This window comes from Cyanistes caeruleus, chromosome 5 (genome assembly GCF_971803275.1).
Source record: "Cyanistes caeruleus chromosome 5, bCyaCae1.hap1.1, whole genome shotgun sequence".
NCBI lineage: Eukaryota > Metazoa > Chordata > Aves > Passeriformes > Paridae > Cyanistes > Cyanistes caeruleus.
In genome coordinates this window covers 73503174-73526126 of record NC_141705.1, presented here as the reverse complement: position 1 = coordinate 73526126, position 22953 = coordinate 73503174, and the positions used below count along the sequence as shown (strand labels likewise).

At 40.3% G+C, this 22953-nt stretch overlaps 1 protein-coding gene and 1 long non-coding RNA gene across 2 annotated transcripts in view; both read right to left on the bottom strand.

The window, feature by feature from the left end:
• The window catches only part of LOC111928965 (uncharacterized), a 50628-nt gene extending 49166 nt beyond the window's left edge, over positions 1–1462 (bottom strand). The window contains exon 1 of the transcript XR_015287206.1: positions 410–1462. The gene's annotated coding sequence lies outside the window, so the exon portion shown is untranslated. The remainder of the gene's footprint in view (positions 1–409) is intronic.
• An 18672-nt stretch (positions 1463–20134) lies between these two features.
• On the bottom strand, positions 20135–22489 carry LOC111928964 (uncharacterized). Its single transcript, XR_002864407.2, has 2 exons — positions 22344–22489; positions 20135–20609 (listed from the first exon to the last, which is right to left on the bottom strand). It is a non-coding gene; the product is annotated as an uncharacterized LOC111928964 (long non-coding RNA).
• Between the last annotated feature and the right edge of the window lie 464 nt (positions 22490–22953).

Genomic DNA, 22953 nt, shown 5'->3' with positions numbered 1-22953 from the left:
TGTACAATATTGTTTTGAGAACTACAAATTATTTACAAAAACAGTCCTTGAATGAGATATGTTCCCAAGAGACTTTCCCTTGGGAACAGATCAGCCACTGACAGGCTCAAAACTCTCTAAGACTCAGAAAATCAGGTCCACAATTAACCACCTACCCGTCATAGACACATGTTTGTGAGCAGTCACTCAAAATTCAGTTGTACTTCTGAATCACCTGAAGTTCATACACCAGAAACAAAATTCCTGATAAACCTACACAAAACTAGAAAAGCAAATAAAATACCATTCTAATAATTTACAAGATTTTCCCAGAAAGGGGAGAAAGAAAAAAAAAAAAAATGATCCATCCTTTTACATTTAAAACTTTATCTTTTAAAATATTTCTCATTTATGCTTTTTTCATACAAACCTGTGCAGAATGGAGTTCCTCCTTAACATCATTTGCTTTTGTCATATTTCCATTTAGAATTTTTCCACTCTAGTGAAAAAAATTTCAGAATTAAACATTTAAGGAGATAAGTTTTCTTTAGAGGGGTAGACCCTGCAGGTCAAATCTTAGTTATATTATAGCACAGAAACTTTATTCTGAAAGGATCATTCACTTGGAAGGAAAAAGGACTATAATTTACCAAAGCCAAAATGAAAAAACTAAAATCTCTAGTGTATCCTGCTGATTCTGCTGATAGTTTTTCCAAGTGTACCAGTCATTTGGTAATGTTGAGGAAAAGCCTTGACTAGGAGTAGTAGTGAAAAAAAGTCTACTGCATATTTACATAGATATCACAGTGATCAGACACTTAAGGTCAGGGTAGGGAAAAAAAGAAAACACATAGGAGCAATAATAAACCATTCATAAGGTTTTCCAAAGCAGCCCAGATTTATTAGACTGACATTCACCTTCCTCTTCCATCTCAGCCTGCCAGCATTGCTACCAAAGTGGCTGTCATTTGTGACATTCAGCTGTCATTAGCAACCAGTCATAGACAGTGTTTCCTCTTATCATAGCCTAAAATTGTTAGCTGCAGGAAGCAGTTAAAAACCATGATGTAGAATTCAATCAGATTGTAACAGTTGTTCAGGTCTGTTGTGGAACAAGGTCACTTCATTTCCTCTGCACAGATACATTTGACTATCTACAGGATGCCTTGAAATAATGGGTTCTTGATTTTTCAAACATATATGCTGAGTTTTAAATTATGAATTTACTGACCTATAGATGCTAAATATGAGCAAAAGCAGGGAGCACAGTGTCTGTGGAAAAGCAGGTCACGTAACATTCTCAGTCTCGCCTGAGAAAGTGGCCTGGGAAATCATAAGGAGGAATTAAAACAATCCTCAGAGACAGAAAACAGTCTTGCAGGTGCTGTTTCTCTGTTCCTTGTTTTCTTGCAGGAGAAGGTCGAGGGGTGGTGTACCCCACTGACCAATGATGGTGATGTGTTAGTTCACTGACCAATAAGAGTTTTACCTTTCTGTACTTTCGCGTCTCAGTCTATAAAAGAAGATCTGAAGTAATAGACCTTGCTCTCCTGCTCAACACACAAGAGAGTCAGTGTCATGCTTCTTGCCGTTCCCAATAGCTAGTAACAAACATACATGTGGACATTCAGGTATAAGAAGGACTGAGAGTATTGGCTCAGAAAATAGGGATTTTTATTATAGACAATTTAACTATTAATTAATTAAGAACACATTTACTTAATAACTAATTAATTAGACAATAAAATTATTATATTTATTATATACAATGTATAGAAGTGATTTTTAATGATGTTTAGAAAGCACATAGATGAAAAACAGACAATCCTAATAACTTTTGGAAAATTAACAAGTATATCCAGTATTAATTCTACTTTGACAGTCTCAGTAGCAGATTACCTACAGTGGCCCTACATGTATTTCAGTTAATATAAAGAGAATAATGATTTTAAATTTAAATGCTTAAAATGAAAACTGATAAACTATTTTGAAAACTGTAAATCTCTATAATAATGCAAAGATAACCTAAATTTCAGTTGTTCCCTGATAATATCCTTTATATCAAAGACAACTGTATACTACAATCAAGTATTTTAAAAATATTGTATATATATCCATAAATGGAAATAAATTTAAGTAATCACTTGTCCATCTCTTCAGAACAAAAGTACAATTTTTGGAATAAAGGACTTGTTGTAGAAAAGTTGGAGGAAAAGACAGAAACTTCAAAGTTCTGAATAAAAGGGTTCAGGTCCTTGTTACACTATGACCAGTGTAGTCACAGCTAATTCAAATAGATTATCTGTGCTTCACATCCCCTATGCAAAGCTATTTTACGCCATGATACTTCCCATCACAATGAAATTAAATTATGGAAAAATAGCAATGTTAAAATTCAAAATTATTTTCAAATATGATGGCCTTTTTTTATAATAACAGAATTAGATTTCAGCCCAGCATGAAAAGTTACTATAGTGTAAAACACACAGGTCTTAGAAGAATTAACCTCTGGAAGCATAGGACTTTTTGCCAGGCTGGTTACAGTGCAATATCATTTTATAGCAATTAAATGCATATCAACCATCTTTCGTCTACTATTTAATTCTGAGACCAACATACTTGATATGAAATATAAGAAATGGTTGAAAGAACAAGTTTTAGGTGTACTCAAAAGAATAAGACCATTACCAACTCACCAAGAACAAAGATTTTTAAAACAAATAAAAAAAAAAAAAATAAATCAAATAAAGCCTCTGGAATAGGACTGGAACACATTAACAAGGTATTACAAGATGTTTTAGGTTACAATGTAAGATGTATCCAAAAGTACGTGTTTTATCATCATCTTCATAAGCTGTTAAAAGCAGGTGGGGCAGTGTTCCTTATCTCCTTCACGACTCATTCCTGATTATTCCAGGCGAGTATCTTCTGTAAATGGGCCATTGACTCTCACTGCTTGACTGATAAAATTACAACATTCCATTGTGAGATGCTCTGCCCATGGGGAGGAGCAAAGCATTCCTACCTGGATATAATCTGAGTTTGGAACACATTGGTCAGTTTTATCCACTGAATTCCCAGAGAACAAGTTCTCCATAACCACCATCGGATCTTCACAGTTCAATGGAACCCTTCTACAGGATTACTGCTTCAACAGAACAACATTTGTCACTCCAGGAGGACTGCAGCCACCATTTAGTCAGACTGCTACCAACACCCTGACCAACAGGATCTCAGGTTCTATCCTGACTCTCTTGGTGTTTCTTTATTACTGCATTTAGTTTAATAATTTATTAAAATTAACATTAAAACATTAGCAATAAAATTAAAATTAAATTATTAAACTTAACGATTTAATAAATTGTATTTCTGACTTGGGATCTCCCACTGGATTGCTTTCAGACTACTACATAGAAGGATGAAACAGAAAAATGCTTTCTATTCTGTTCATTGTGGTCTCTCTGGAGGCATAGGTATCAGAGGGATTTTCAAAAAACTGCTGCTTACATGGAGGAATGGAACAAATTTCTTTTAATTTTCAAAGAATTCTATAGAATAAATATTTTTGCATAAAGTAAAATAAACAGGAATAAAGATGGTATGGTACAAATTCCACTCTGAGAAAGTTGGGTGATGGCATTGTAGCCCTCCTATTTTTGAGGGCCCAGAGTTACTATACAATGCTACCAAACTTTGATCTAGTGGAATGCATCCCTGCCAGGCAGGGAGGAGTGAAACCTAAAGATCTTTAAGGTTCCTTCCAACCCAAACTATTCTATGATTCTATAAAAGCACTATATATAAATTCTTTTATTTTTTATTCTTTTTATTTTATATTCTATAAAAGAATTCATTTTTTTGCTCTCACTCCCTCCCAGATAAGCACAGAGACTATGTACTGTTTTAGAACAAGAGCAAACCAACAAACCACCACACAAGAATCAGTATAATGCAAGAAGGAGTTTTATTAATAGCCCATATAGAAAATGGCTCTGCATTTTTTCCCCTCCACAAATTCCGTTTTTACTACATCAGCTGACAACATCATCGTGTTTCTGTGATTTGGTGCTCAAAACTAATAAATCTACTATGCTGTATTTTTATGCGCTAGTATGATAAATGAAAGCGAGTAACATGAAATGCCTCTGAAGTGGAAAAACAGCAGCTTCTTAGATGTTGCCAAATATAAGTAGTGTTCATCTACTTCAAATTAATTTGACCTATGTAAAAGTTCAGTTCAGCATAGTTGGAAAGCCACCAGAAAAATTTCATTTTTGAAAACATAAATGACGTCTTCTTCATATATTGCTGTAAATTCCTCTTTCTTCTTTTTCTGGCTGAGACAAACAGTGTCTTTATAAAGCTATGCCTTTAAAATTTGGACACAGTAGAAAAGCTAGAGGAAGTGATTCTTGGATGTCTTTATCTGGTGTCACTTATGTCTTGCACTTCCAGAAGTAAAAGTTCCCAAAATGCACAGTTGAAAATTTCTACCCTTAATAAGAGCTCAAGCTGGATTCTACTGTGGAAAGAATACAAATAATGTTAGGCCTCATTACACAGAAATGTAATGCATAGGGAAAAGACTAAAGTACTTACAGAGTTCAACTACTGTGTGTTTACCTAACTGTTGGACTCAAAGACCCTTGTGGATCGAACTCAAAATACTCTGTGATTTAAATAAAATTATATGCGTGTACGTGACAACAGAATGCAACTTGAAACTTGGAAAGATTGTTCAAAATTTAATGTAAATGAGAAAGGTCTTGCAATCAAGCAAAATAGCAGAGGTGTGGAGATACTAAATTGAAAACAATAAAGTTATTTTTATTAAGTATTTTTACTTACCATTTTTTCTACAAAAAAAGTGAGGTTAATGACCTAGGGATTTTTACTCCCATGGCCATACTGCAAGGAAACACCTTTAGGGAAAATATATGCAAGTATAGGAGTTTCTGAAAGGTTTTGATATTTCTGATTTATCCTGTCTTGTGTCTACTTTCCCTAGAAAGAAGGAGATTCAGGCAAGAACTTAAATCTTTTCAGTAATTGGATTCTTGAGTGCAGGTTCAGATGGGTTATTGGTGGTAAGATGGGCACTTAACATTAAATGTCAAGTTAAAATGAATGTAGCATAGGAACAATGGATAGGAACAAGGATAGGAATATGCTGTAATTTGTATACTATATATTGTAATTAGAAGACTACACAAAGTTGATGTTCCAGTGCTATATAGTACTTAACTCAGAATAAAATTTTATTTCTTTCATGTCAAAAATTCAACATTACAAATGAAACTAAAGACCTGTTACTGAGTAAAATATTGCATCTAACAGTAAATACAGACAGAAAGACCTGTTAAACAAAAGGTATCACTGAAAGTATCAGGAACCAAATGAAATACAAAAAAAAGCAAGATCATGTCAGGTTATTCACCTTGCACAAGCTGTTTGCTAAATATATGACATTTACCAAGGCAGAGTTATAAGTACCAGTAAATTAGTCTCATGATCAATTAATACACTGTTTGCTGCATTAGAGCACAAAAGAATTCCCTTAAAGGTTTTGAGGACTGAATAGATACCAGGAGAAAAGTCTTTTGAAGGAATGCAAGAAGAGAGCCTCTGGAAGATGCTGTTTGCATTTTTGTTTTTATTATTATTTTGAGATTGAAGAGACTCCTGTTTCTGCCAAATCATGACTTGCTACAGATGGAAAAAAAATCTAATGGGCTGCAATAAGTATTTCTGAATACTGCAAAATAAACATTTCATGATTGACAAGAATCGCAGAAGGAAACATTTTCATGTTAATTATTTTTGTGTCTGAGTTGAAGTATTTATACAGTAAAAACTTCAACAAATATATTTTGATGTTATATTGCAAGATCAATTCTAAATTACTATTTCATTCCCTATTCTGTTTCTTATATTTTACATTGTTTATATTGTAAGATAAATTGAAGGCTATTTGTAGAAGTAATCAAGCCTGATTTCACTAGTAGCAGTCATGGGCTTGTCATTAGCAATGAAGTCTGCTCCAGATTAGTTTCTATGAAAATCACTACCAATATTACTGACATTAGTAACTTTTATTTTAAGCATGTGACTTTTGCTCTCATTGCTAATTTTCTCTATAAGTTTTTTTTGTTTTGCACACTTTAGGTGCCACACTATATTGGGAACAGCGAGAAGCACGACACGGACTCTCTTGTGCGTTGAACAGGAGAGCAAGGTCTATTACCTCAGATCTTCTTTTATAGATTGATATGCGAAGGTCCGGAAAGGTAAAACCCTTATTGATCAGTGAACTAACTCATCACCATCATTGGTCAGTGGGGTACACCACCCTTGCAAGAAAGATCTTCTCTTGCATGAAAACAAGAAACTGACAAACAGCACCTGCAAGGCTGTCTTCTATCTCTGAGGATTGTTTTAATTCCCCCTTATGATTTCCCAGGCCACTTTCTCAGGCGAGACTGAGAATGTTATGTGACCTGCTTTTCCACAGGCACTGTGCTCTCTGCTTGCTGCTTGCATTTAACACCCATATTTAGGTATGTGACAAAACTCAGTAATAAGATCCTGCTTCACCTATTAAGATGTTAGGAATCTGAGTGGTCTGACCTACTCTGAAAATAAAGAACATGTATGGTAAATGATTCGTCAAGAAAGCATTCTGCACTTGCAAGTGACATCAACAATGGGAGGCATTACAACAGGAACAGTTTGAGGAAAGCAGTTCAATGACAGAACACAGTCAAAACACATCATGTGGTAGAATAAACAAAATGTTGAGAACCTAAAAAGAATTTAAGACACAGAGTACAAAATACATAAACAGACTAAGTACTGAGAGATTATATTACTGGCCTAATAAATGGTACTAGCTCACTGAAAATCTGACAGATTTTTAGAAATAATAAATGAAATTTTTAAAATTCCACAAACCAGCTGCAAATTAAGATAGACTATATTGACTGTCAATCACTAGAGATGACATAGTGACAAATGCATCAAAAGTGCAAGCTATTACCAAAAAAAAATCTACAATAGAAACTATGAAACAACTGGAAAAATTCCTGGGATTTTTTGATACTTAGCCAAATTCTTTCCAATTCTTACTTGTTCAAACTACAAAATGTCCTGTTTCAGCCTCTGAAGAAAGGAATTTCAGACCTTCGAAACATTTTTTTTTTCTCTGCCAAAAGTCCTCTCCTAGATGCCTGAAAGAAATATGTGGTAGTTGTCTGCTTTCAAGATTTGTATGAGGGCAATAAGACAACAGAAAACCAGGAAAAGAGAAGAAAATATATTCCTTGGAATTTTATAGCATTTGTGTGTGGCTTGTGTTCAATATTGCAGTTTAAGAGAACAGCACACTAAAAATTAATCAGAAAACTTTTATTAAAGCACTTACGGGCATATCAGCTGAGGAACCTTAAAGCCTTAAAATACTTGACAAATACATTTAAAATGCTATCATGAAGCCACAAAAGCAAAAGCTTTTCTTTCAATGGAAATTGGTTCCATTCCTTTAGCAGCACATCTACAAGACAAAAACTAAGTACATATCCTACCACGATGTCACTTGTTCTCAAAAAAATTGAAATGAAAAAAATTAAGTAAGGCTTACTTAAAAGAAAATATGTTCTCAGAAGTGTGGATAGCAGGAGTTACTATTTGAAATGCAGAAGAATGATGAAACTTATGTTCCCTTTCCCCATTTCTGAAAGGGAGTTGCAGAATAAATTTTACCTACTCATTACTTAAGTAAGACATTCAGAATTTATGACAAGACTCAACATGCAAAAAAAAAAAAACCAACCAAATGTAAAAGTACATTTCCAATGAAAATTTAAGAAAAAGACTTATTTGATTTTCCAAACAGAAAGCATGGAATTCCAATAATTTATAGAAAAAAAATAAAGAATTTGATAAAATTTTTCAAGTGGCTATTTTCCTATATTTACATATAAGTGAGTACATACATGGCTTGAACAGGTGTTGATGAACAGAAGATAAAAAAGAGCTGCAGCTCAGGGAAAGGCAATGGAAGTCCTACCAGATGTTTTGCCACAAGATTGCTACTTCTATTTATCCCTAAGGGACCTTAGAGTTTTGTTAAGGCATCCCTTCTTAATCTGTTACAAACTCTAAGGAATAAGATAAAGAATATAAAGTTCATTTTATGCAGACAGTGTAAAAAGGAGAAAAAAAAATTTCCCAGAGTTTCTAGGAAGATTTGACTGTAGGAATAGGCCTATGGTCAAGAAGTAGGAATAGTATACCTAACTCCTGATGAAAGCACATCAAATCAAATCAAATCAAATCAAATCAAATCAAATCAGCAGTTTAACTGGTCATCACATCAGGATTGCATCAGATGTGGTCTCTGCTGAACAGCTAAAGGCAACAAGCAAGAAGACATAGAAAATACAAAGACGTAAGTGTACCTGAAAACTTTCTGATAGCCTGTATTGCTTACCATTTTAACAGGCTTAAATAAAGCCGACACATTTTCTTATCAAATCTCAGCAACACATTTTGTCAAGATAAAAAGAGATAAAAAAAAAAAAAAAAAAGATAAAAGATAAAAGCCAGGCTAGGCTTTTCTTTATCCATAACTTCATTGAGACCGGACCAGTTGGGGACAGATGGGCTCGATTTAGTGGCCTGGAAAATAATGAACTTTTATATGAAAACAACAGACAATCTGAAGAGCATAAAGGGTGCACCAAAAAGGCGAGGGTCAATGGGATACAGTAACTTTTATAAATTAAGCTCAGGGCAGGGTCTGAGGTATGGGTCCAATAGGAAAGGGTGTAAATATGTAAAATATTGCACCAAACATGAACCAATAATAATAGCAAAACCAGAAAACTTTCTGGTAACGTTTACATAAAACTGAACAGGGAGCAGTGTGGTTAATACTCTCCTCTTCATAACCAGAGGGTTTTTCCTATGGCCTTTTCCCTGGGTTCCTATCCAACCCCAACATCAAAGAATTGGCAGAGTTTGAATAAGTCCTCATTAATATATTTCTATGTAATTTAGGCCATTTTTCATTCCTGCTATATATCTCTCATTTTGTGAGGATAAGTTCATGCTGCAGTTGCACTATTTGGTATTAAACAGTACTTATCTTTAATAACTTTATTCTTCACTGTTGTGGTGGACTTTTTAGTTTGCCAGCTTGGTTGGAGGCTTTTGTGTGTGTTTTTTTCCCTTCGGCCGTGGCTGGGGTTCCGCGTGCCCCAGTCCCACGTCGGCTGCGCCCGGCGGCCCCCGCCGCCGCCATACCCCCGCAGCAGGTTCGCTCCTGTGGGCCCCGGACCGCGGGGCCCCGGGCTCCAGTTTCAGCTTGTGTTTCTCCCCGCGCTATGTCAGTCTCCGTTTTCCCGCCGGGTGGCCACAAGGGACCTGCTCCTTTGTTGTCCCGGCCCCAGCGGGCGACCGCAGCCGCCGCCGCCGGGGGTCTGCTTCGTTGTTGCTCTGGCCCCAGCGCGGTGTTTCTGTCGCTTTTGCCCGCGTGTTTCCGGTTCCCTGTGTCCCAGGGGCTCAGGCGGCTTGGTTTCTCCCCATCTTCCCAGTGGCTGCACCCCGCGGGTCCACCCCGCCCGTGAAAAAACCCGTAATCCTTGGAAATTAATTCGAGAATTTCCATGTCCGTTACCGCTTATTTTACCTGTCGGTATCTTATTCGTAGAAAGTTTGTGTGCCCGCCAGCTGTAATTTCTAACTGGTTCTCAAAATTCCCAACCCCACGAGGTGTAAACCCTTTAAAAGGAGATGGTCAGACCACACGTCCTTTGTCTTTCTCCGGAGTTTCTCCTTACAGAATAAAACTTGAATTGCAAACCACAAGAAAGTCCTCCCCTCATCCCTTCGCCTGATCTCAAAGACTTGTGTTCAAAGAAGGGCCGAAAAGCTCAAGCCCGAACTGGGGCTCAAACAGCAGCCCTGGTCTGGGCCCCTCCTGGCCCGTGCCAGAGTGAAAAAAAAAAACCTATCTAAGCTAGCTCGGGAAATCTCTGGCCTGCATCACTTCATCATGCATCATACCAGTTTTGGTACTACCCTAATTTTCTTTATATACTAATTAAAACAGTATTCTCAGTGTGGAAGCACACATTAATGCAATCTGTCAGATGTCATCACATCTCTGTGAGAGTCTTAAAATTCATTTCTTCTCATAATACAAAATGCTTGACTACATTTTCTTTCTGTTAGGTGAATACAGTTAATAAAACTCAATCCAAAAAAGCTAGTTTCACTTTATAGGTGCTTTGCATGGTTTTGCTTTCTTGATAAACAAAATTAAATAGTCCTTTCTTAAAATATTCCCTACATATCCTAACTCAAAATATACCTCACCTAGTCCCTTCTGATTTGTAATGGTGATGTAAATCGAAGGCCTAGGAGACCTTCTGCTCCCTTTAACAAGCCTTTATTAGAGAGAACTAGGCTTAGAGGTGGGGGGAAGCTCAGGGGGCGCGCCACCACCGCTGTTCCCAGTGGTCAACATTGAGGAGGAGGACCACACAGACCTGTTGTCATTCACTGTCAGTAGGACTGGGGCCTCCATCCTCGCCGGGATCATCCTGAGACTCTGCCTTAGGCTCAAAAGTCCAGGGGTGTCTTCCCTCTCAAGTCCTGCCCAGGTCATGGTGACCAGCTTGCTGGACCGGGATCGGCGCACCCAGTCTCCCCAGGTCCTTGCTGCCTCCACAGTGTGGTCCTCCACATGTTTCTTGAGAGTGGCTCGTCGTCCAGGGCTGTCTTTGCTCCCAGGTGGTAATATGATTTTAATATGCACCAGTGTGCAAGTCTTCATGGGAAATGCAGAAGTTCGTCCTGGGTAGCAGCAGCTGAATTACCTGACGGTTTAGAAGGGAATAAGGGGTATACCCATGGGTACAAATGCAAGGACAAAACAAGTAAGGAATTCCTAACAATGAAGCCCTTTGGGGCTTACAACACCAAACCCCTTAACCAGGGACCTAAACTGGGATTGGAACAAGAACATATAGTTTAAACATTTTTTTTTTTTTTTATTTATAACAATATTCCCCCCTATTTTAACTTGACCAGGCATCACCCTGTGTGAAATTGCTGTTTCAGGCTCTTGGTAATGAAATTTCTTTAGTCTTTGGAACTGGTCATATACCCTTTTTGCTTCTTACCGCTCTGAACTTTCTAACATTAGGATCTTAGTTCTTCCCTTCTCTTGGGTTATTTCTAATGAGTTGGAGATCATGCTGCTAGACTGTACCATTGAGGTAATTATTCTGATTAAACATGGGATGACACAGGGAAGAAATAACAGTCCTGCTAGTCCCACTATACCAATGAACTCCACCTTTTTCCACCAGCCCTTAAAGGACCAAAAACCATCTCACCAATCAGTATTCAGGATCAGCGTCCATTCTTGGTTCCATACGGAGGAGATTTTTCTGATCTCTTTAGAAATGTTCCAGATTACTTCACTTTTATCATCTATTTCTAGGCAGCATTCAGAGGTGTTAAACTTCCCACAGATTCCCCCCTCATCAGCGAGAAGGTAATCTACTGCCAGACAGAGTTGGTACACCACTGTTCGGGTCTGGGAAAGTTGGTCACTTATATGATCAAGGGCCAGGACTGTTTTGTTTGATGTTATTTCAATTACAGCTTGGAGCCTGATTATTCTGTTCAACATGTATATTGGACTCCTATATCCCTAGGATCCATCCTGGGCCCAGATCACTGGTCCATAAGTTCTTATTATTTCCTCTGGGGTCCAGACCCTTCCTTTCCAATTCTGGGTCCCTCCTCTGCTTATTACACTCCTTCTCTTCCTTTTTATGGGCCTCTTTAGGTTGTCATATACTGGTACTCCCAGCTCTGAGACAGCTTCTTTTGGGAGCAGGAGGAAAGCTGGTTTTATCACCCCAATCATGCAGCTACCTGACCAGTCTCCTGGTAGATGTGTTTAAGCTTCATCCCCGCAGATCCAAAAGAAATTATCTGGGGCTTCCCAAAAACCTTCCCCGTCTTCATAGGGGTACTCCCTATGCTTTGATAGGCTTCTAATTCCCCAGAAGGGATTGATCCCTTTTTCTGCACATTCATAAAGGTTATACCCTTCGTGATAAATGCACACTTTTCCCTTTTCCCTAAGGACCAATATCGGCTGAGTTCTTGGGAAACCCATTTAGTTCCTAAATTCTTTGTTATAAGATATCTTTTGCATGCCATCCACCCCACCGGGGTCCTATATTTTTTCCAGTTCGTAGAATACATTCTTCCCCAATTACCTTAGCCTTTAATTCCCATTTTTCCCTTCTCCTATACCCTGGTGTTCTTTGGCCTTCCCCAATTTGTTTTATGCTTAAAATTTCTCTGATTCCCTCCCAGGGCCAAATATCAGACATTTTAGTACTCCCACCTACCCAACAATCAGTTATATTTAATTCTTTGCTGATCTTTTCAATTAAATCAATGACCAAGTTCTTCCTACTCAAATTTTCCCATTCTTCATTTCCCACCCTCATGTCCACTCCTTTCTCCTTTACCACACCAGGTTCACCTTTTACTGGTTCGTTCTTTTCAAAGCAAAGCCAAGTATCCCTCATGGGGCAGTCTCCCAAAAGACGTTCTCTAAAAGTGGCCGTATTTCTGGTAATCCAATATGTTTTTCCATTTTCTTGGCATTCTTCTAATTGTGATTTGTTGTAACAAGAAGGACTCAAATTTCTGTGGACCCTTACCACGGACTCTAGATTTTCCCCATCACACAGGGGATAATAACATTTCATGCAAGAGTCGGTCGCCATGGCATTGGTGAGGTGCATTGCTATCACTAGACCTACCATGAGCTTTGTGATGATCCTTTTAGGCTCCCTCCGGTCCGTGACTCCCAAGAGTCCAGTAGGAACCATGTTTGATCTCCCCTGGTCTTGCCTCTTGGGGTTTTCTTCATGCCCTTTTGGGGTCTGGGTCCAAGGCTTACAGCTTTATTTTTGTCCTTCTCCTTTCTACGGTTCTCGTTTTTGGTCTTGGGAAAAGCTGCTTGGTGAGGGATATAGTCTTGGCTAGGAAATTGGAGCCTTATTTGGGGGGGTTCTTTTACTTTCTCAACTAATAATAATAGAAGTTAACCACGACTGGAAAACACTTTAACATTAGCTCACAAGATTTAAGGAAACACTTAACCACAAACATTGCAACCAAGAGATCACTTAACAACAATTGTTATAATTCTAGTTCCTGATTGGGGACTTTAGTCTCTGTGTTTCCTTCTTAAGGTTTTTTTCAAGTCCTTGGTGTTGGGGACGACAGTCCAGTTAGAGGGATCTTTTTCGAAGTTTACTTCCCCATTTGGTGGTGCCACTGGTCCTTTAACTCAAATCACGTGTGTCCACCCTTTCTCCCGGGTTCTCACAGCCGTATGTGTGGTGAGTTGAAGTTGGTATGGTCCTTCAAACTTTGGAGTGAGAGGAGAGTTAGCTCAAGATTTTACCAATACCCAATCCCCAGGGTTAATATGGTGTGTGTCTACCTCTAAGGGAGGGGTTTGAGGGAGATACCCTTTTTTCCTGAGGTTATCTAAAGTTTTAATGACAATTTCCAAATACCTCCTTGATGTTTCTTCCCCTTCCATATATTGGGCAATGCTGTAAGGAATAATTAGGAAGGGGAGTCCAAATAGCATTTCATAGGGGAATACCCCTAAATCTGCTCGAGGTCCAGTTCTTATTTGTAACAGAGCCAAAGGGAGACATCTTACCCAATCTAGTTTAGTCTCCAGAGTTAGTTTGGTTAAGGTAGTTTTAATGGTTTTATTCATCTATTCTACCCGACCGGAGCTCTGGGGAAGCAATGGGGTGTGTAACTCCCACTTTATCCCTAGGGCTTCGGTGGTTTCCTGGAGGACATGGGCAGTGAAATGGGGGCCTTGGTCTATGTTGTTGATTAACCCATACCTGGGGATGATATGTTCCAAAAGTATTTTGACTACTACTCTCGCTGTTTCATTCCGAGTGGGAAAAGCCTCTGGCCAATGGGTCGGTCAGGTGATCTACAATCACTAGCAGGTGTTTGTATCCCTGTGCTAGAGGCATTTCCATAAAATCATTATGCACATTTTGGAAGGGTCTCTCAGCTAGTTCCCTCCCCCCTGGTATAGGTTTCCTCATCACTCGCTGGTTTACCCTTTGACATGTTACGCAGCCCTGAGTGATGGCCTTTGCTATATCATAAACCCCTATGCAGATGTCCTCCCTCAAGAAGTGGTCACATAGACCCTGCATCCCCCAATGTGTCAATTTGTGTATTTCATCCAATACCCTGCAGGCCAATGCTTTGCTTAGGAATTTCCTCCTGTCTTGGAGTACCCATTCCCCTTGAGGTCCTTGTTTCAGTTTTAATTCTTTTATAAGCTTTAACTCCTTTTTAGTAAATATGGGTGTATTTACTGGGGTATTCTCTTTTTCATCTGTAGTGCTGGTAAGTTTTAGAAGTTGTGAGGGTTCCCCGGGGCCTTGTGCTGCCTCTTTCGCTGCCAAATCAGCAATCTGATTCCCAACCACCTCGATCATATTCCCCTTTTGGTGGCCCCTGATATGGACAACCGCAACCTCCCTTGGGGCCATCAAGGCATCTAGGGCAGACTTTATCAATTCCCGATGGGCTAGATCTTTTCCCTTTGAATTCAAGTATCCTTTTTCTTCCCAGATTTTACCAAAGGTGTGGACAATTCCAAAAGCATACTTGGAGTCGGTACAGATTGTCCCACATCTCTTTTCAAGTAGCTCCAATCCTCTTTTTAATGCATAAACTTCTCATAGTTGGGCTGACCTCTTCGTTTTTCTTTCCTTTCTGAAAAAACTTTCAGAAAACTTTCCTTTTTCTGAAAGTCTTATGTCTCCACCTTTAGATACTGCTGCAATTGCGTAACCAGATGTTCGTTTCCCGTCTATTACCTGCGAGGACCCATCAGTAAAAAGAGCTTCCCCATAATCCAAAGGAACATCTCTTAGGTCTTCCCTGACTTTGGTTTGCAGACTTATAGCATTCAGGCAATGGTGCTCTAAGCCAGGCATTGGTTCCCCTGATAAAAATTGTGCCAGATTTAACAATTTTGTGGTTGCTAACTCAAGGTTATCCGAATTCATCAATACAATTTCATATTTTAGGATCCGGGAGTCAGCCATTTGTGTGCCCCTTGGCTCAATATGCCTTTCACGTTATGTGGAGTATATACTTTGATTCTTCCTTGGAATGTTAGTTTTTGGGCTTCCTCAAGCAGTAGAGCAGTGGCAGCGATTACCTGAAGAGAGGTCGGCCACCCCCGAGCTGCAGGATCTAAAAGTTTTGAGAGGTAAGCTATGGGCTTCTTTGAACCCGCCCATTTTGGTGTTAATACTCTGTATGCAATCCCCTCCTCCACGTCTACAAATAGGTGGAACTCCTTGTCTAAATCTGGCATTCCTAGGATTGGTGCTGAAGATAGTTGTTTCTTTAAATTTTCTAACTGGATCTCGTCCGTTTTCGTCCATTCTATCGGGTCTGGACATACCAGCTTCTTATACAAGAATTTAACACTCTGGATGTAATTTTTTAGCCATAATTTACAGTAGCCAAATAATCCTAATATTTTCCTGACATCTCTCTTTGTCTTTGGAGCTGTAATGGACACAGTCCCAGAAATCCTTTCTGGACTTAGTTTTTTATAACCACTTCCAATTATATGCCCTAGGTAAGTTACCTGGGGTTCTACAAACTGTAATTTATTTTTAGAAACTTTTAAGCCAATTGTCGCCAAATGATTTAGTAGATTAATGCTGGTTGCCCAAACCGACCCCTGTTCCTTTCCAGATATTAAGACATCATCCACATACTGCAAGATCTGCGCATCATCCTCAGGGGTAAATGGTTCCAGCATTTTTTCTAAGGCTTATCCAAAGAGATTCAGTGATTCACAGAATCCCTGGGGCAAGCGTGTCCATCTTAGCTATGATTTTCTGTTCCCCTCTGGGTGTTCCCATTCAAACGCAAACCAATTATGACACTCCTCTGCTAGAGGACAAGCCCAAAATGCATCTTTTAAGTCGATTGTTGTGAACCGTGCATGTTTTTTTGGGATTTTACTTAGGAATGTGTATGGGTTTTGCACAGTTGGATGTCGGGTGACTGTTCTTTTGTTTACTTCCTGCAGATCTTGCACCAGTCTTTACTTGTTTTCAGCCTTCTTGACCATGAGGATCGGAGTATTATGGGAAGACATACAATTTTCTAAGATGCCTGACCTTAATAGGGACTCAGTAATAGGCACTAACCCTTTCCTACTCTTTAATGATAGGGGATACTGTTTTACCCTTATAGGAGGTCCTTCCCGGATTTCTACCTGTATGGGGGTCACGTTTATGAGTCCACATTTCCCTTCTTCTGCCCATACCTCTGGGTTGATCTGTTCTAGGTCAACCTCAGTTAATCTGAGCATCTTTACCACCATTCTCCCTTTTTCTGGGATAATGCCAACTCCCAGTTGGATTTGTAAATCCCTCCCTAGTAAATTACTCTCCAAGTCTGGGAGGTAAACCAAGTCCACCCAACAACACTGAGCGTTTCCTCGGATATCCACTCCTTCTAGCACGTGGATTGTGAAGGGCCTTCCTTCTGCTCCAACAACCTCACAAGTTTTTGACCCTATTGTCACTCCAGATGGGATTTCATTAATACTCAATCGGTCTGCACCAGTATCCACTAGGAACTCAAAATCTTGGTAATGGGGGCCCACTTCAAAAATTACCAGGGGCTCTGTGAGGTGATACATTGGGTCCCCCAGAGTATAGAGCCCCTGACATCCCTAGTCCTCACCTTTCAGCAATCTTTCCAAGGTTTCCTGTTCCTTGGCTATTGCATTATCGAAGCTGGCCTTCCCACAATCCTTTCTGAGGTGTCCCACCTCCCCGCAGTAATAGCACCTTCTATCCTCATAAAGCCTTGGTTTAGTTCGCCATGGCAGTATAATGGGTTTTTCCTGTGGCCTTTTTACCGAGGGTTTTGGGCTATCTTTCCTTTCTACCACCCCTCCATTTGTTCCTAATCCTTCCCATGCTACAGCAATCATCATCCTAGCCTTATTCTTTGCCTTTTCCTCGTCTCTCCGTAGGTATACCCATAACACCTCTTTTAACAGGTCATTAATCCCTTTTTCCTGCCCGTCTTCATTTTTTTCCAATTTCCTTCTAATATCAGGCCACGCCTTTGATACAAACTGTACTTTCAACAAAACCTGCCTTTCTGGATTTCTGGATCTATGTTAGAATATTGTTGGAAGGTTTTCTTTAACCTGTTCAACCAAGCAGCAGGTGTCTCGTCTTTTTCCTGCATTGAGTCAAAGGCCAACTTAGTATTACTCCCTTTTGGTACTGATTCCTTGATTCCCTGGATCATCAGGGTCCGATACTCCTCCATGCTCCTTCTGTCCTGGGCCTGATTAGGGTTCCAGCACGGATCATCTATTGGTAGCTTCCGATCAGCTGGGGGCCGTGCCTGATTTTCCCTGTCCCAGATCTTCATACCTGCAGTTCTAATTAGCTTGACTTCCTCTGGACTGAATAAAATTTTCAAGATAGAGGTCAGCTCTCCCCAAGTATAAATACTGGGCCCCAGGAACTGATCTACCTGTTGGGCCACCCCAGATGGATCTTCAATTAAACTACCCATTTCCTTCTTAAATCCTCTCACTTCCAAGGAGGTTAAAGGGGCATTCACATAGCCTATCCTACCGAACACACCTCCCATTGATACCTCCCGCAAGGGGAATAATTGGTCTGCACGGAGAGTCCTGGACCTAGTATTACAATACAGGCCCTCATCCTGAGTCTCATCTTGAAGATGGCTTGAGCCCTGGGGTCTGCAGACCACTAACACAGGCATTACTGTTAGCGGAGGTGGTTATCCCTTTCCATTGTAAAGGGGGTCTGGGGACACTCCCTGGTGAGGGGGATATAACTATTGGTGGGTTTGTGTAAGTAAGGGGGTGAAAATGTTAGCAAGTGGGTGCTCGGAGAAGATTGAGGGATTCGGGGCTTGGGGAGATATCCCGTGCGATCTCTGGACTAACATGGTGGAGGCCAATGAGCTCGGGGGACCCTGGATGGCATAAGAGATAGGGTTAGAAGACGGGAGTTGGGATAAAAGTGGTGAAGGATTTCGGGCTTGTCCTGAAGTAGGAGGTGGAGAAACAGGAGTCTGGGAAGATGGAGAAAGTGAGGGAGCAGGGCCTTGGGCAACAGAAGATGACGGAAGAGTAGGATTCTGCGGGGGTGGTGGCGGTATGGGAATAGGGATCTGGGACAATGGAAAGGGTGTGGGGGATTGTGAAGGTAATAGGGGGATTGGGACCTGGGAAGATGGAGGAGAGAGGATTACAGAGTTGAAGGGGTGGAAGTGGTAAGGAGGCAGAAAATTGAGAAGGAGGGGGAGTGGAAAGTATGGAAACTTGCAAGGGAAGGGATTCTATTCTTGACATTGGGCTAGAGGCTCTAGGGGAGGTACAGGGTAGGAAGGGGGAGGTAAGTGGTCGAGGGGGTCCCACCGCCACTTCATGGTTCCTTCGTTAGATCAGCTCCCTCATCCTTTGTTTTCTTGAGTTTACAGATCTTTACAGTTTTGTTTCCTATGCTCTCATGCCCCCAGCAATCTGCATATACTAATTGCTCCTCATCAGGTTTGGGCTGATCTCTTAGGTGTTGTTTAAGTTGCATACACATCCACGCATCTTGAGAGCCGAACCACGGCCACTCTAGCTCCAATTTTGGCCATTCCTCCATGCAATAATAGATCATCTTGACTTTATCAAGCCCCTTGGTGAGCTCATTGTCTTCCCATTTATCTAACATCTTTCCGAGGGGGCTATTTGGTGGAATTACCTTTTTGTTTCTCCTTTTTGGAGAGTTCTGTCTACCCGCACACTGTCCCATTCCTCTATCAGTGGGTTTCAACACAAAATATATTAACGTGCCCTTACCGAAACAGAAAAATACTGACAGGCAAAACAATGGCTAACGCGCCCAACTTCAATCTCTGTGAACTCAACTGCAAAAAACCTACTACCCCTTCCCAAACTGGAGCTTACAACCGAAAACAAGTCATCCTATACTAGAAAGCAAAATAGGAATCTTACTCCTCTCTGCCCTAAATCCCCTCCCGAATCTAAGTACTACTGTCAGGTTAATCGCCTCAGCCCAACACCAGAGGAAACGTAAATCTTTCCATTAACTGATATTCTGAAAAACACAGAAAACTTAGGAGGAAATGCCAACTCAAGAGTTATTTCTGATTCCTATAAGTGAACCACCTCCACCCAACATCAGAGGCGACATGTCTAACCAATGAAAGGGGAAAAACTTCCTGCTTAAACTAACAAAATGCAGGGAGTTTGGTAAGGTCCTTGCAGGGCCTCCCCTTGTTAGCCCATTCCCTCTACCCTTATTCCCTTAGGGAGTCTGGTGGGGGTCCCAACGAGCTAATCTCTTCCCCACACCCTTATCCCTCTTTACTCGAGATACCAGGATTTGGTCCCAACAGGTTAAGCGTTATCCCCTTCCAACATCCTGGGTCTCGACCTAAAGGCCAGGTCCAAGCGGAAACTGTGAAGTCATTTCTGTCCTGTACAGGCCCCTGACTTTGTTTCTTCCCTGTTGTCTTATCCTGGGATTCAGTTCCTAGGGTTCCGGATTCTCCCTCCCTCTGACCTCTGTCCCAGAACTTTTGAGGGGATCTTTTAGTCATTGGGGGTCGCTTACGCGCTGCCTTTTGAAACCCCCCTGGAAGACGACTCCACACATTCTTCTGCACCCTATTTGGGCCTCATTTGCTTTCCCCCATTCCCGGACAGCCCCCTCGCAAGAGTCTGGAACCGTGATACTGGGAGGTCCCACTCGCTTCAGGAGCCTGGGCTGCCAGCCCCTGTCTCACATACTCACTTGTGCGCCTCCCAATCCTGCCACTGGAGGTTCTCACCCAGTCTGGCACTCCTTGGCGTCAACTCCCTCTAAGGCTGTCGAGGCATCTCCAGCAATCCCACAAAGGGTCCAGGGTGGATGGCCAGTCCCTCCTGGTCCTCGTGGGCATAGCAGATACCAGACAAGCCCCCAGTTGATGTAAATTGAAGGGCTAGGAGACCTTCTGCTCCCTTTAACAAGCCTTTATTAGAGAGAACTAGGCCTAGAGGTGGGGGGAGCTCAGGGGGCGCGCCACCACCGCTGTTCCCAGTGGTCGACATTGAGGAGGAGGACCACACAGACCTGTTGTCATTCACTGTCAGTAGGACTGGAGCCTCCATCCTCGCCGGGATCATCCTGAGACTCTGCCTTAGGCTCAAAAGTCCAGGGGTGTCTTCTCTCTCAAGTCCTGCCCAGGTCATGGTGACCAGCTTGCTGGACCGGGATCGGCGCACCCAGTCTCCCCAGGTCCCCATTGCCTCCACAGTGTGGTCCTCCACATGTTTCTTGAGAGTGGCTCGTCGTCCAGGGCTGTCTTTGCTCCCAGGTGGTAATATGATTTTAATATGCACCAGTGTGCAAGTCTTCATGGGAAATGCAGAAGTTCGTCCTGGGTAGCAGCAGCTGAATTACCTGACGGTTTAGAAGGGAATAAGGGGTATACCCATGGGTACAAATGCAAGGACAAAACAAGTAAGGAATTCCTAACAATGAAGCCCTTTGGGGCTTACAACACCAAACTCCTTAACCAGGGACCTAAACTGGGATTGGAACAAGAACATATAATCTGAACATTGTTTTTTTTTATTTATAACAATGACAATGTTTGTAATGGGTTTTCTGGCATGTAATGTGCACACAATATAAACACACACATGTTTACATAAGTTTACACACCCACTTCAGAAATCTCTTGGATAAATGGGATATGGAATTAATATAACAAGAATAATAATAGACTGAATAAAATATAGACATAAGTCTGTAATATAATAAATTCTTCATATTTAAAGGCCTATTTATTTTACTTCTCAATTATTGTACTAGAATTTGATTTACTTGATATAATTATGAAAACCACAAAATAACTATTTATACTTCTATTTATATGATAGGCAAATAAGTGGCTTTAAGAATCTGAATACCTATTCTTTGTGATTAAGGTTGCCATTAAGACCTGGGAAAGACAGATCTTCAAAGCAAGATAGCTTCAGGAGATGTAATTGTTTACTGAAATATATTGTTCAAGGTATGGAAGCATCTGAACAGACTATACAATAACAGAACACATCTGCTGAAAAGCTTAGAAGGCTTTTTCCTTAAAGTCTTCAAAAGCAAATATTACAAGCCCAGCAAATTTCACCCTGAGTGAACAGATATAAATGCAATAGATTTGACAAAAAGAATGTTAACATTTACAGAAAGTCAGTATAGTGGACTTTTAAATTTTTTATTCACTTCCTCAATTAAGCAAAGGGACAATTCCCTTTACATTGCTTTATGAGAAATATAAAAATAAAAATTAATTTAGACAGACCGTGTGCTTCTTGTAGTCCATAGTCATACTGCACATGTTACCTCTGCTGGCAATTAATGCAACAATTTTACCATACTGATTTAATAATTTAACACCATCAGTTTTTTACTTTAATTGCACTCAACTATATTACCAGGAGCATTATACTGAAATTATTTATTCTTCATTTATCTGACAGTGTAAGCTCTGAACTGGACTGAGGAATTAAACTGTAGCTCTACATCAAATCCTACATTATTTTTCAAACATTTTCAGAATGATTATGTGCATGTACATGCATGTAGGCATATATACACCTATTTAATAGAAGCTGGTTTTATATAATGAGAGACCAAAGAATTTTCATAATACATCATGATGAACACCAAAATGAACTCTTGCCAGCATTAGAAAGCACATTTGCCCAGGCAAACAATTATGCATTTTTCCCCAGACATATACACAGTGATTTAATTTGAATCATTGCCTAGCTAGCTTTAGTTTGCATTAAAAAAAAAAAAAAAAAAGAAAAAGAAAAAGGAGTACTGATATATATACTCCTTTAGTTGCCAGATTCAACGAGTGCACTCGAAAAAAGTTTAGACCGAGACTGTTGTATTAGGATAGACACAGCCTCAGGCACTGCTACTTATTATGTTGATCTAAGTCACAGTGTGCCTTAATGAAGGGCTGGAAAATCCATCCCGTTTAAGTGCACAACCTGAGGTTATATTTAACGGGATTCATTCTAATGTACTCTGCCTCCAGTTGGTATTGGTTTTCTTAGGAGTTGGAGATTTTCACTAGAGTAAAAATAGCACAGAAAAGCTATGAGGAGAGACTAAAATTACCTGGTCCATAAGAAGGAAAGGCCTGTTATCATTTTTTAAAATATCAGGTGCTTAGGAGAGCTGGTTTAATGTCTTAGCAAAATAGGATGTGTTGCATACATCAGTATTTTTGAGAGTTCAGCTTTGGACCCAATATGAAATGCAGCCTAGAATGATTAAGCAGGATTATTTTAGGCAGTTTTCTTATTCATCTTCAGCTGTATTAGTTTTCTACAAATGCACAAAATACTGCTACACACAAAAGATAATTAGACAAAACAGTGTTCTCCCTAAAGATACACTTAAGTAAATCACTGAATACAATCACCATATCTGTATTTAACTGCACTGATTTTCTGCTTCTGTTCACAATCCTACCATGTTTCCACTCCTGCCCAATCTTCAACATCCCATCTTCTTTAAATTGTTATTTTCCCTCTGCTCCCAGCCCCTAGGAAGTATCCCAGCTAGCTGCAGTCCACCCCGGGTGGGGGGAAAACAGCGAGGACAGAGATAAAAGGCAAAGGAAGCTCTCTCTTTCCGGGACAGTACCGCAGTTTTAATCCAAGGAGTTTCAGGGCAGAAAAGGGCACTAATTGTTCACGCCTGAACTTTTGAACAGAGGAAAAGG